Source organism: Pleurodeles waltl, unplaced genomic scaffold (assembly GCF_031143425.1).
Source record: "Pleurodeles waltl isolate 20211129_DDA unplaced genomic scaffold, aPleWal1.hap1.20221129 scaffold_39, whole genome shotgun sequence".
In the NCBI taxonomy this organism is placed as follows: Eukaryota; Metazoa; Chordata; class Amphibia; order Caudata; family Salamandridae; genus Pleurodeles; species Pleurodeles waltl.
In genome coordinates this window covers 7,400,083-7,413,150 of record NW_027150097.1, presented here as the reverse complement: position 1 = coordinate 7,413,150, position 13,068 = coordinate 7,400,083, and the positions used below count along the sequence as shown (strand labels likewise).

At 46.1% G+C, this 13,068-nt stretch overlaps 4 non-coding genes across 4 annotated transcripts; all 4 read right to left on the bottom strand.

Annotated features, from left to right (window-relative positions):
- Positions 1–4,033: 4,033 nt before the first annotated feature.
- TRNAL-CAG (transfer RNA leucine (anticodon CAG)) lies at positions 4,034–4,116 on the bottom strand. The gene has a single exon. It is a non-coding gene; the product is annotated as a tRNA-Leu (tRNA).
- Positions 4,117–6,464: 2,348 nt separating this feature from the next.
- On the bottom strand, positions 6,465–6,547 carry TRNAL-CAG (transfer RNA leucine (anticodon CAG)). Its single transcript has one exon. It is a non-coding gene; the product is annotated as a tRNA-Leu (tRNA).
- Positions 6,548–10,106: 3,559 nt separating this feature from the next.
- Positions 10,107–10,189, bottom strand: TRNAL-CAG (transfer RNA leucine (anticodon CAG)). Its single transcript has one exon. It is a non-coding gene; the product is annotated as a tRNA-Leu (tRNA).
- Positions 10,190–12,537: 2,348 nt separating this feature from the next.
- On the bottom strand, positions 12,538–12,620 carry TRNAL-CAG (transfer RNA leucine (anticodon CAG)). Its single transcript has one exon. It is a non-coding gene; the product is annotated as a tRNA-Leu (tRNA).
- Positions 12,621–13,068: the final 448 nt, after the last annotated feature.

Here is a 13,068-nt window from a genome sequence, read left to right as displayed (position 1 = left end):
CTTCTCTGCAAAACAGGCACTGTGTGTGCACGACGCAACACCCCCACCCCTCGCATCCCCTGAATACAGAAGTTAAAAACCAGCTGTGATTGGGACGCAGGGGACCCTGGTGCCACTGAACCTTCTGCACTATGAACCTGCTGAACTATTGACAGCTGCGCTTTTGATATGTAGGGTCGAAACCTTTATCTCGGCCCCTCTATCACGATTTGTTGAAGATGCTGTGATTTCCTGCTTTACCGATTTACTGCGATTTAGCCAACTTCAGACAATTAGTGCAAGCAACGGAAAATAGATCTTATCGATAATTTACAGAAACTGTTGACATTGTTTTTGATACGGTGCTTGGGAAAAAAAAGTCCAAAAATGTATCCACCTCGCAAAATACACTTGTCAGAAGTGGGATTTGAACCCATACCTCCAAGGATAGCTGTAACCCGAACGCAGCGCCTTAGACCACTCGGCCATCCTGACACTCTTCACAGCTCCCTCATGGCTCAATTTCGAGCGTATAAACCAAAATGAGTGCCATGTACTGAGTGAATGTTGTTTAATGTCCTCTGTATTTTCAATTCCAGACCTTCCTGCTCAGGGAAACAGTGGGATCTGAAGCTGATGAAGGAGAGAGGATGGATCATCCTGACAGTGAATCCGGTGGTGACTGCTACTAATTCTCAATCATCGACTACATGGGGTGTGGACATGCTGAATTTTGAGCCAGTGCACATGGCCGGTGGTGACTGCTACTAATTCTCAATCATCTACTACAGGGGGTGTGGACATGCAGAATTTGGAGCCAGTTCAAGATTCAGATCAGGAGGTGCCTGGCTCCATACCAATCAACTCAGTGCCTCTGAGACAAGGACTTGAACGGTACAGTTTGAGTCCTCGACCGCCATGCTCAACGCGGCTGCAAGGATTCGGGGTGGATTGACTGAATGTGGCATTTCTTGTTGTGTGTTATTCTTGTATACTGGATTAGTATAGTATATTTTTTTTGAGCAGCTATGTTTGTTTTGTATTGGTTAAGGAGAAATGTTGTGTTCGTCATGGGCACGCCTATGATGCACACCAAGGGAGGTAGGGAGTGTTATTCTCCACCGAGTTTTGGAGTTGGATGGTAGGCGCGGTGACGTGGAACCGGAGAGAATAAAAGGTCAGGGAAGGTGTTCCTCGTGGCCAATGACTCTATATTATTCTCTGTGTATTTATTGAAACTTATCTGCGAAACAGGCACCGTGTGTGCACGATGCAACACACCCCTCCCATGCCCTGAATACAGAAGTTAAAAACCAGCTGTGATTGGGACGCAGGGGACCCTGGTGCCACTGAACCTTCTGCACTGTGATCCTGCTGAACTATTGACAGCTGCGCTCTTGATATGTATGGTCGAAACCTTTATCTCTGCCCCTCTATCACGATTTGTTGAAGATGCTGTGATTTCCCGCTTTACCGATTTACTGCGATTTAGCCAACTTCAGGAAATTAGTGCAAGCAACGGACAATAGATCTTATCGATAATTTACAGAAACTGTTGACATTGTTTTTGATACGGGTGCTTGGAAAAAAAAAGTCCAAAAATGTATCCACCTCGCAAAAGACACTCGTCAGAAGTGGGATTCGAACCCCCACCTCGAAAGAAGACTGCGACCTGAACGCAGCGCCTTAGACCACTTGGCCATCCTGACACTCTTGGCACTGCACTGATGGCTCAATTTCCAGCTTATAAACCAAAATGAGTGCCATGTACTGAGTGAATGTTGTTTAATGTCCTCTGTATTTTCAATTCCAGACCTTCCTGCTCAGGGAAACAGTGGGATCTGAAGCTGATGAAGGAGAGAGGATGGATCATCCTGACAGTGGATCCGGTGGTGATTGCTACTAATTCTCAATCATCTACTACATGGGGTGTGGACATGCTGAATTTTGAGCCAGTGCACATGGCCGGTGGTGACTGCTACTAATTCTCAATCATCTACTACAGGGGGTGTGGACATGCAGAATTTGGAGCCAGTTCAAGATTCAGATCAGGAGGTGCCTGGCTCCATACCAATCAACTCAGTGCCTCTGAGACAAGGACTTGAACGGTACAGTTTGAGTCCTCGACCGCCATGCTCAACGCGGCTGCAAGGATTCGGGGTGGATTGACTGAATGTGGCATTTCTTGTTGTGTACTATTCTTGTATACTGGATTAGTATAGTATCTTTTTTTTGAGCAGCTATGTTTGTTTTGTATTGGTTAAGGAGAAATGTTGTGTTCGTCATGGGCACCCCTATGATGCACACCAAGGGAGGTAGGGAGTGCTAGTCTCCCCCGAGTTTTGGAGTTGGATGGTAGGCGCGGTGACGTGGAACCGGAGAGAATAAAAGGTCAGGGAAGGTGTTCCTCGTGGCCAATGACTCTATATTATTCTCTGTGTATTTGTTAAACCTTATCTGCGAAACAGGCACCGTGTGTGCACGATGCAACACACCCCTCCCATGCCCTGAATACAGAAGTTAAAAACCAGCTGTGATTGGGACGCAGGGGACCCTGGTGCCACTGAACCTTCTGCACTGTGATCCTGCTGAACTATTGACAGCTGCGCTCTTGATATGTAGGGTCGAAACCTTTATCTCTGCCCCTCTATCACGATTTGTTGAAGATGCTGTGATTTCCCGCTTTACCGATTTACTGCGATTTAGCCAACTTCAGGAAATTAGTGCAAGCAACGGACAATAGATCTTATCGATAATTTACAGAAACTGTTGACATTGTTTTTGATACGGGTGCTTGGAAAAAAAAAGTCCAAAAATGTATCCACCTCGCAAAAGACACTCGTCAGAAGAGGGATTCGAACCCACACATCGAAAGGAGACTGCGACCTGAACGCAGCGCCTTAGACCACTTGGCCATCCTGACACTCTTGACACTGCACTGATGGCTCAATTTTTTGCTTATAAACCAAAATGAGTGCCATGTACTGAGTGAATGTTGTTTAATGTCCTCTGTATTTTCAATTCCAGACCTTCCTGCTCAGGGAAACAGTGGGATCTGAAGCTGATGAAGGAGAGAGGATGGATCATCCTGACAGTGGATCCGGGGGTGATTGCTACTAATTCTCAATCATCTACTACATGGGGTGTGGACATGCTGAATTTTGAGCCAGTGCACATGGCCGGTGGTGACTGCTACTAATTCTCAATCATCTACTACAGGGGGTGTGGACATGCAGAATTTGGAGCCAGTTCAAGATTCAGATCAGGAGGTGCCTGGCTCCATACCAATCAACTCAGTGCCTCTGAGACAAGGACTTGAACGGTACAGTTTGAGTCCTCGACCGCCATGCTCAACGCGGCTGCAAGGATTCGGGGTGGATTGACTGAATGTGGCATTTCTTGTTGTGTACTATTCTTGTATACTGGATTAGTATAGTATCTTTTTTTTGAGCAGCTATGTTTGTTTTGTATTGGTTAAGGAGAAATGTTGTGTTCGTCATGGGCACGCCTATGATGCACACTAAGGGAGGTAGGGAGTGTTAGTCTCCCCCGAGTTTTGGAGTTAGATGGTAGGCGCGGTGACGTGGAACCGGAGAGAATAAAAGGCCAGGGAAGGTGTTCCTCGTGGCCAATGACTCTATATTATTCTCTGTGTATTTATTAAAACTTATCTGCGAAATAGGCACCATGTGTGCACGATGCAACACACCCCTCCCATGCCCTGAATACAGAAGTTAAAAACCAGCTGTGATTGGGACGCAGGGGACCCTGGTGCCACTGAACCTTCTGCACTGTGAACCTGCTGAACTATTGACAGCTGCGCTCTTGATATGTAGGGTCAAAACCTTTATCTCTGCTCCTCTATCACGATTTGTTGAAGATGCTGTGATTTCCCGCTTTACCGATTTACTGCGATTTAGCCAACTTCAGGAAATTAGTGCAAGCAACGGACAATAGATCTTATCGATAATTTACAGAAACTGTTGACATTGTTTTTGATACGGGTGCTTGGAAAAAAAAAGTCAAAAAATGTATCCACCTCGCAAAAGACACTTGTCAGAAGTGGGATTCGAACCCACGTCTCCAAATGAGACTGCGACCTGAACGCAGTGCCTTAGACCACTCGGCCATCCTGACACTCGTGACACTGCACTGATGGCTCAATTTCCAGCTTATAAACCAAAATGAGTGCCATGTACTGAGTGAATGTTGTTTAATGTCCTCTGTATTTTCAATTCCAGACCTTCCTGCTCAGGGAAACAGTGGGATCTGAAGCTGATGAAGGAGAGAGGATGGATCATCCTGACAGTGGATCTGGTGGTGACTGCTACTAATTCTCAATCATCTACTACATGGGGTGTGGACATGCTGAATTTTGAGCCAGTGCACATGGCCGGTGGTGACTGCTACTAATTCTCAATCATCTACTACAGGGGGTGTGGACATGCAGAATTTGGAGCCAGTTCAAGATTCAGATCAGGAGGTGCCTGGCTCCATACCAATCAACTCAGTGTCTCTGAGACAAGGACTTGAACGGTACAGATTGAGTCCTCGACTGCCATGCTCAACGCGGCTGCAAGGATTCAGGGTGGATTGACTGAATGTGGCATTTCTTGTTGTGTACTATTCTTGTATACTGGTTTAGTATAGTATCTTTTTTTTCAGCAGCTATGTTTGTTTTGTATTGGTTAAGGAGAAATGTTGTGTTCGTCATGGGCACGCCTATGATGCACACCAAGGGAGGTAGGGAGTGTTAGTCTCCCCCAAGTTTTGGAGTTGGATGGTAGGCGCGGTGACGTGGAACCGGAGAGAATAAAAGGTCATGGAAGGTGTTCCTCGTGGCCAATGACTCTATATTATTCTCTGTGTATTTATTAAAACTTATTTGCGAAACAGGCACAGTGTGTGCACGATGCAACACACCCCTCCCGTGCCCTGAATACAGAAGTTAAAAACCAGCTGTGATTGGGACGCAGGGGACCCTGGTGCCACTGAACCTTCTGCACTGTGAACCTGCTGAACTATTGACAGCTGTGCTTTTGATATGTAGGGTCGAAACCTTTATCTCGGCCCCTCCATCACGATTTGTTGAAGATGCTGTGATTTCCTGCTTTACCGATTTACTGCGATGTAGCCAACTTCAGGCAATTAGTGCAAGCAACGGACAATAGATCTTATCGATAATTTACAGAAACTGTTGACATTGTTTTTGATAAGGGTGCTTGGAAAAAAAAAGTCCTAAAATGTATCCAGCTCGCAAAAGACACTTGTCAGAAGAGGGGTTTGAACCCACATCTCCAAGGGAGACTGTGACCTGAATGGAGCACCTTGGACCACCCGGACATCCTGACACTCTTGACACCAGACTGATGGCTCAATTTCCAGCTTATAAACCAAAATGAGTGCCATGTACTGAGTGAATGTTATTTAATGTCCTCTGTATTTTCAATTCCAGACCTTCCTGCTCAGGGAAACAGTGGGATCTGAAGCTGATGAAGGAGAGATGATGGATCATCCTGACAGTGGACCCTGTGGTGACTGCTACTAATTCTCAATCATCTACTACATGGGGTGTGGACTTGCAGAATTTTGAGCCAGTGCATATGGCCGGTGGTGACTGCTACTAATTCTCAATCATCTACTACAGGGGGTGTGGACATGCAGAATTTGGAGCCAGTTCAAGATTCAGATCAGGAGGTGCCTGGCTCCATACCAATCAACTCAGTGCCTCTGAGACAAGGACTTGAACGGTACAGTTTGAGTCCTCGACCGCCATGCTCAACGCGGCTGCAAGTATTCGGGGTGGATTGACTGAATGTGGTATTTATTGTTGTGTACTATTCTTGTATACTGGATTAGTATAGTATCTTTTTTTTGAGCAGCTATGTTTGTTTTGTATTGGTTATGGAGAAATGTTGTGTTCGTCATGGGCACGCCCATGATGCACACCAAGGGAGGTAGGGAGTGTTAGTCTCCCCCGAGTTTTGGAGTTGGATGGTAGCTGCGGTGATGTGGAATCGGAGAGAATAAAAGGTAGGGGAATGTGTTCCTCGTGGCTAAAGACTCCATATTATTCTTTGTGTATTTATTAAAACTTCTCTGCAAAACAGGCACTGTGTGTGCACGACGCAACACCCCCACCCCTCCCATCCCCTGAATACAGAAGTTAAAAACCAGCTGTGATTGGGACGCAGGGGACCCTGGTGCCACTGAACCTTCTGCACTGTGAACCTGCTGAACTATTGACAGCTGCGCTTTTGATATGTAGGGTCGAAACTTTTATCTCGGCCCCTCTATCACGATTTGTTGAAGATGCTGTGATTTCCTGCTTTACCGATTTACTGCGATTTAGCCAACTTAAGGCAATTAGTCCAAGCAACGGAAAATAGATCTTATCGATAATTTACAGAAACTGTTGACATTGTTTTTGATACGGTGCTTGGGAAAAAAAAGTCCAAAAATGTATCCACCTCGCAAAAGACACTTGTCAGAAGTGGGACTCGAACCCACGCCTCCAAAGGAGACTGCGACCTGAACGCAGCGCCTTAGACCACTCGGCCATCCTGACACTCTTGACACTGCACTGATGGCTCAATTTCCAGCTTATAAACCAAAATGAGTGCCATGTACTGAGTGAATGTTGTTTAATGTCCTCTGTATTTTCAATTCCAGACCTTCCTGCTCAGGGAAACAGTGGGATCTGAAGCTGATGAAGGAGAGAGGATGGATCATCCTGACAGTGGATCCGGTGGTGACTGCTACTAATTCTCAATCATCGACTACATGGGGTGTGGACATGCTGAATTTGAAGCCAGCGCACATGGCCGGTGGTGACTGCTACTAATTCTCAATCATCTACTACAAGGGGTGTGGACATGAAGAATTTGGAGCCAGTTCAAGATTCAGATCAAGAGGTGCCTGGCTCCATACCAATCAACTCAGTGCCTCTGAGACAAGGACTTGAACGGTACAGTTTGAGTCCTCGACCGCCATGCTCAACGCGGCTGCAAGGATTCGGGGTGGATTGACTGAATGTGGCATTTCTTGTTGTGTACTATTCTTGTATACTGGATTAGTATAGTATCTTTTTTTTGAGCAGCTATGTTTGTTTTGTATTGGTTAAGGAGAAATGTTGTGTTCGTAATGGGCACGCCTATGATGCACACCAAGGGAGGTAGGGAGTGTTAGTCTCCCCTGAGTTTTGGAGTTGGATGGTAGGCGCGGTGACGTGGAACCGGAGAGAATAAAAGGTCAGGGAAGGTGTTCCTCGTGGCCAATGACTCTATATTATTCTCTGTGTATTTATTGAAACTTATCTGCGAAACAGGCACCGTGTGTGCACGATGCAACACACCCCTCCCATGCCCTGAATACAGAAGTTAAAAACCAACTGTGATTGGGACGCAGGGGACCCTGGTGCCACTGAACCTTCTGCACTGTGAACCTGCTGAACTATTGACAGCTGCGCTCTTGATATGTAGGGTCGAAACCTTTATCTCTGCCCCTCTATCACGATTTGTTGAAGATGCTGTGATTTCCCGCTTTACCGATTTACTGCGATTTAGCCAACTTCAGGAAATTAGTGCAAGCAACGGACAATAGATCTTATCGATAATTTACAGAAACTGTTGACATTGTTTTTGATACGGGTGCTTGGAAAAAAAAAGTCCAAAAATGTATCCACCTCGCAAAAGACACTCGTCAGAAGTGGGATTCGAACCCCCACCTCGAAAGAAGACTGCGACCTGAACGCAGCGCCTTAGACCACTTGGCCATCCTGACACTCTTGGCACTGCACTGATGGCTCAATTTCCAGCTTATAAACCAAAATGAGTGCCATGTACTGAGTGAATGTTGTTTAATGTCCTCTGTATTTTCAATTCCAGACCTTCCTGCTCAGGGAAACAGTGGGATCTGAAGCTGATGAAGGAGAGAGGATGGATCATCCTGACAGTGGATCCGGTGGTGATTGCTACTAATTCTCAATCATCTACTACATGGGGTGTGGACATGCTGAATTTTGAGCCAGTGCACATGGCCGGTGGTGACTGCTACTAATTCTCAATCATCTACTACAGGGGGTGTGGACATGCAGAATTTGGAGCCAGTTCAAGATTCAGATCAGGAGGTGCCTGGCTCCATACCAATCAACTCAGTGCCTCTGAGACAAGGACTTGAACGGTACAGTTTGAGTCCTCGACCGCCATGCTCAACGCGGCTGCAAGGATTCGGGGTGGATTGACTGAATGTGGCATTTCTTGTTGTGTACTATTCTTGTATACTGGATTAGTATAGTATCTTTTTTTTGAGCAGCTATGTTTGTTTTGTATTGGTTAAGGAGAAATGTTGTGTTCGTCATGGGCACCCCTATGATGCACACCAAGGGAGGTAGGGAGTGCTAGTCTCCCCCGAGTTTTGGAGTTGGATGGTAGGCGCGGTGACGTGGAACCGGAGAGAATAAAAGGTCAGGGAAGGTGTTCCTCGTGGCCAATGACTCTATATTATTCTCTGTGTATTTGTTAAACCTTATCTGCGAAACAGGCACCGTGTGTGCACGATGCAACACACCCCTCCCATGCCCTGAATACAGAAGTTAAAAACCAGCTGTGATTGGGACGCAGGGGACCCTGGTGCCACTGAACCTTCTGCACTGTGATCCTGCTGAACTATTGACAGCTGCGCTCTTGATATGTAGGGTCGAAACCTTTATCTCTGCCCCTCTATCACGATTTGTTGAAGATGCTGTGATTTCCCGCTTTACCGATTTACTGCGATTTAGCCAACTTCAGGAAATTAGTGCAAGCAACGGACAATAGATCTTATCGATAATTTACAGAAACTGTTGACATTGTTTTTGATACGGGTGCTTGGAAATAAAAAGTCCAAAAATGTATCCACCTCGCAAAAGACACTCGTCAGAAGAGGGATTCGAACCCACACATCGAAAGGAGACTGCGACCTGAACGCAGCGCCTTAGACCACTTGGCCATCCTGACACTCTTGACACTGCACTGATGGCTCAATTTTTTGCTTATAAACCAAAATGAGTGCCATGTACTGAGTGAATGTTGTTTAATGTCCTCTGTATTTTCAATTCCAGACCTTCCTGCTCAGGGAAACAGTGGGATCTGAAGCTGATGAAGGAGAGAGGATGGATCATCCTGACAGTGGATCCGGGGGTGATTGCTACTAATTCTCAATCATCTACTACATGGGGTGTGGACATGCTGAATTTTGAGCCAGTGCACATGGCCGGTGGTGACTGCTACTAATTCTCAATCATCTACTACAGGGGGTGTGGACATGCAGAATTTGGAGCCAGTTCAAGATTCAGATCAGGAGGTGCCTGGCTCCATACCAATCAACTCAGTGCCTCTGAGACAAGGACTTGAACGGTACAGTTTGAGTCCTCGACCGCCATGCTCAACGCGGCTGCAAGGATTCGGGGTGGATTGACTGAATGTGGCATTTCTTGTTGTGTACTATTCTTGTATACTGGATTAGTATAGTATCTTTTTTTTGAGCAGCTATGTTTGTTTTGTATTGGTTAAGGAGAAATGTTGTGTTCGTCATGGGCACGCCTATGATGCACACTAAGGGAGGTAGGGAGTGTTAGTCTCCCCCGAGTTTTGGAGTTAGATGGTAGGCGCGGTGACGTGGAACCGGAGAGAATAAAAGGCCAGGGAAGGTGTTCCTCGTGGCCAATGACTCTATATTATTCTCTGTGTATTTATTAAAACTTATCTGCGAAATAGGCACCATGTGTGCACGATGCAACACACCCCTCCCATGCCCTGAATACAGAAGTTAAAAACCAGCTGTGATTGGGACGCAGGGGACCCTGGTGCCACTGAACCTTCTGCACTGTGAACCTGCTGAACTATTGACAGCTGCGCTCTTGATATGTAGGGTCAAAACCTTTATCTCTGCTCCTCTATCACGATTTGTTGAAGATGCTGTGATTTCCCGCTTTACCGATTTACTGCGATTTAGCCAACTTCAGGAAATTAGTGCAAGCAACGGACAATAGATCTTATCGATAATTTACAGAAACTGTTGACATTGTTTTTGATACGGGTGCTTGGAAAAAAAAAGTCAAAAAATGTATCCACCTCGCAAAAGACACTTGTCAGAAGTGGGATTCGAACCCACGCCTCCAAATGAGACTGCGACCTGAACGCAGTGCCTTAGACCACTCGGCCATCCTGACACTCGTGACACTGCACTGATGGCTCAATTTCCAGCTTATAAACCAAAATGAGTGCCATGTACTGAGTGAATGTTGTTTAATGTCCTCTGTATTTTCAATTCCAGACCTTCCTGCTCAGGGAAACAGTGGGATCTGAAGCTGATGAAGGAGAGAGGATGGATCATCCTGACAGTGGATCTGGTGGTGACTGCTACTAATTCTCAATCATCTACTACATGGGGTGTGGACATGCTGAATTTTGAGCCAGTGCACATGGCCGGTGGTGACTGCTACTAATTCTCAATCATCTACTACAGGGGGTGTGGACATGCAGAATTTGGAGCCAGTTCAAGATTCAGATCAGGAGGTGCCTGGCTCCATACCAATCAACTCAGTGTCTCTGAGACAAGGACTTGAACGGTACAGATTGAGTCCTCGACTGCCATGCTCAACGCGGCTGCAAGGATTCAGGGTGGATTGACTGAATGTGGCATTTCTTGTTGTGTACTATTCTTGTATACTGGTTTAGTATAGTATCTTTTTTTTCAGCAGCTATGTTTGTTTTGTATTGGTTAAGGAGAAATGTTGTGTTCGTCATGGGCACGCCTATGATGCACACCAAGGGAGGTAGGGAGTGTTAGTCTCCCCCAAGTTTTGGAGTTGGATGGTAGGCGCGGTGACGTGGAACCGGAGAGAATAAAAGGTCATGGAAGGTGTTCCTCGTGGCCAATGACTCTATATTATTCTCTGTGTATTTATTAAAACTTATTTGCGAAACAGGCACAGTGTGTGCACGATGCAACACACCCCTCCCGTGCCCTGAATACAGAAGTTAAAAACCAGCTGTGATTGGGACGCAGGGGACCCTGGTGCCACTGAACCTTCTGCACTGTGAACCTGCTGAACTATTGACAGCTGTGCTTTTGATATGTAGGGTCGAAACCTTTATCTCGGCCCCTCCATCACGATTTGTTGAAGATGCTGTGATTTCCTGCTTTACCGATTTACTGCGATGTAGCCAACTTCAGGCAATTAGTGCAAGCAACGGACAATAGATCTTATCGATAATTTACAGAAACTGTTGACATTGTTTTTGATAAGGGTGCTTGGAAAAAAAAAGTCCTAAAATGTATCCAGCTCGCAAAAGACACTTGTCAGAAGAGGGGTTTGAACCCACATCTCCAAGGGAGACTGTGACCTGAATGGAGCACCTTGGACCACCCGGACATCCTGACACTCTTGACACCAGACTGATGGCTCAATTTCCAGCTTATAAACCAAAATGAGTGCCATGTACTGAGTGAATGTTATTTAATGTCCTCTGTATTTTCAATTCCAGACCTTCCTGCTCAGGGAAACAGTGGGATCTGAAGCTGATGAAGGAGAGATGATGGATCATCCTGACAGTGGACCCTGTGGTGACTGCTACTAATTCTCAATCATCTACTACATGGGGTGTGGACTTGCAGAATTTTGAGCCAGTGCATATGGCCGGTGGTGACTGCTACTAATTCTCAATCATCTACTACAGGGGGTGTGGACATGCAGAATTTGGAGCCAGTTCAAGATTCAGATCAGGAGGTGCCTGGCTCCATACCAATCAACTCAGTGCCTCTGAGACAAGGACTTGAACGGTACAGTTTGAGTCCTCGACCGCCATGCTCAACGCGGCTGCAAGTATTCGGGGTGGATTGACTGAATGTGGTATTTATTGTTGTGTACTATTCTTGTATACTGGATTAGTATAGTATCTTTTTTTTGAGCAGCTATGTTTGTTTTGTATTGGTTATGGAGAAATGTTGTGTTCGTCATGGGCACGCCCATGATGCACACCAAGGGAGGTAGGGAGTGTTAGTCTCCCCCGAGTTTTGGAGTTGGATGGTAGCTGCGGTGATGTGGAATCGGAGAGAATAAAAGGTAGGGGAATGTGTTCCTCGTGGCTAAAGACTCCATATTATTCTTTGTGTATTTATTAAAACTTCTCTGCAAAACAGGCACTGTGTGTGCACGACGCAACACCCCCACCCCTCCCATCCCCTGAATACAGAAGTTAAAAACCAGCTGTGATTGGGACGCAGGGGACCCTGGTGCCACTGAACCTTCTGCACTGTGAACCTGCTGAACTATTGACAGCTGCGCTTTTGATATGTAGGGTCGAAACTTTTATCTCGGCCCCTCTATCACGATTTGTTGAAGATGCTGTGATTTCCTGCTTTACCGATTTACTGCGATTTAGCCAACTTAAGGCAATTAGTCCAAGCAACGGAAAATAGATCTTATCGATAATTTACAGAAACTGTTGACATTGTTTTTGATACGGTGCTTGGGAAAAAAAAGTCCAAAAATGTATCCACCTCGCAAAAGACACTTGTCAGAAGTGGGACTCGAACCCACGCCTCCAAAGGAGACTGCGACCTGAACGCAGCGCCTTAGACCACTCGGCCATCCTGACACTCTTGACACTGCACTGATGGCTCAATTTCCAGCTTATAAACCAAAATGAGTGCCATGTACTGAGTGAATGTTGTTTAATGTCCTCTGTATTTTCAATTCCAGACCTTCCTGCTCAGGGAAACAGTGGGATCTGAAGCTGATGAAGGAGAGAGGATGGATCATCCTGACAGTGGATCCGGTGGTGACTGCTACTAATTCTCAATCATCGACTACATGGGGTGTGGACATGCTGAATTTGAAGCCAGCGCACATGGCCGGTGGTGACTGCTACTAATTCTCAATCATCTACTACAAGGGGTGTGGACATGAAGAATTTGGAGCCAGTTCAAGATTCAGATCAAGAGGTGCCTGGCTCCATACCAATCAACTCAGTGCCTCTGAGACAAGGACTTGAACGGTACAGTTTGAGTCCTCGACCGCCATGCTCAACGCGGCTGCAAGGATTC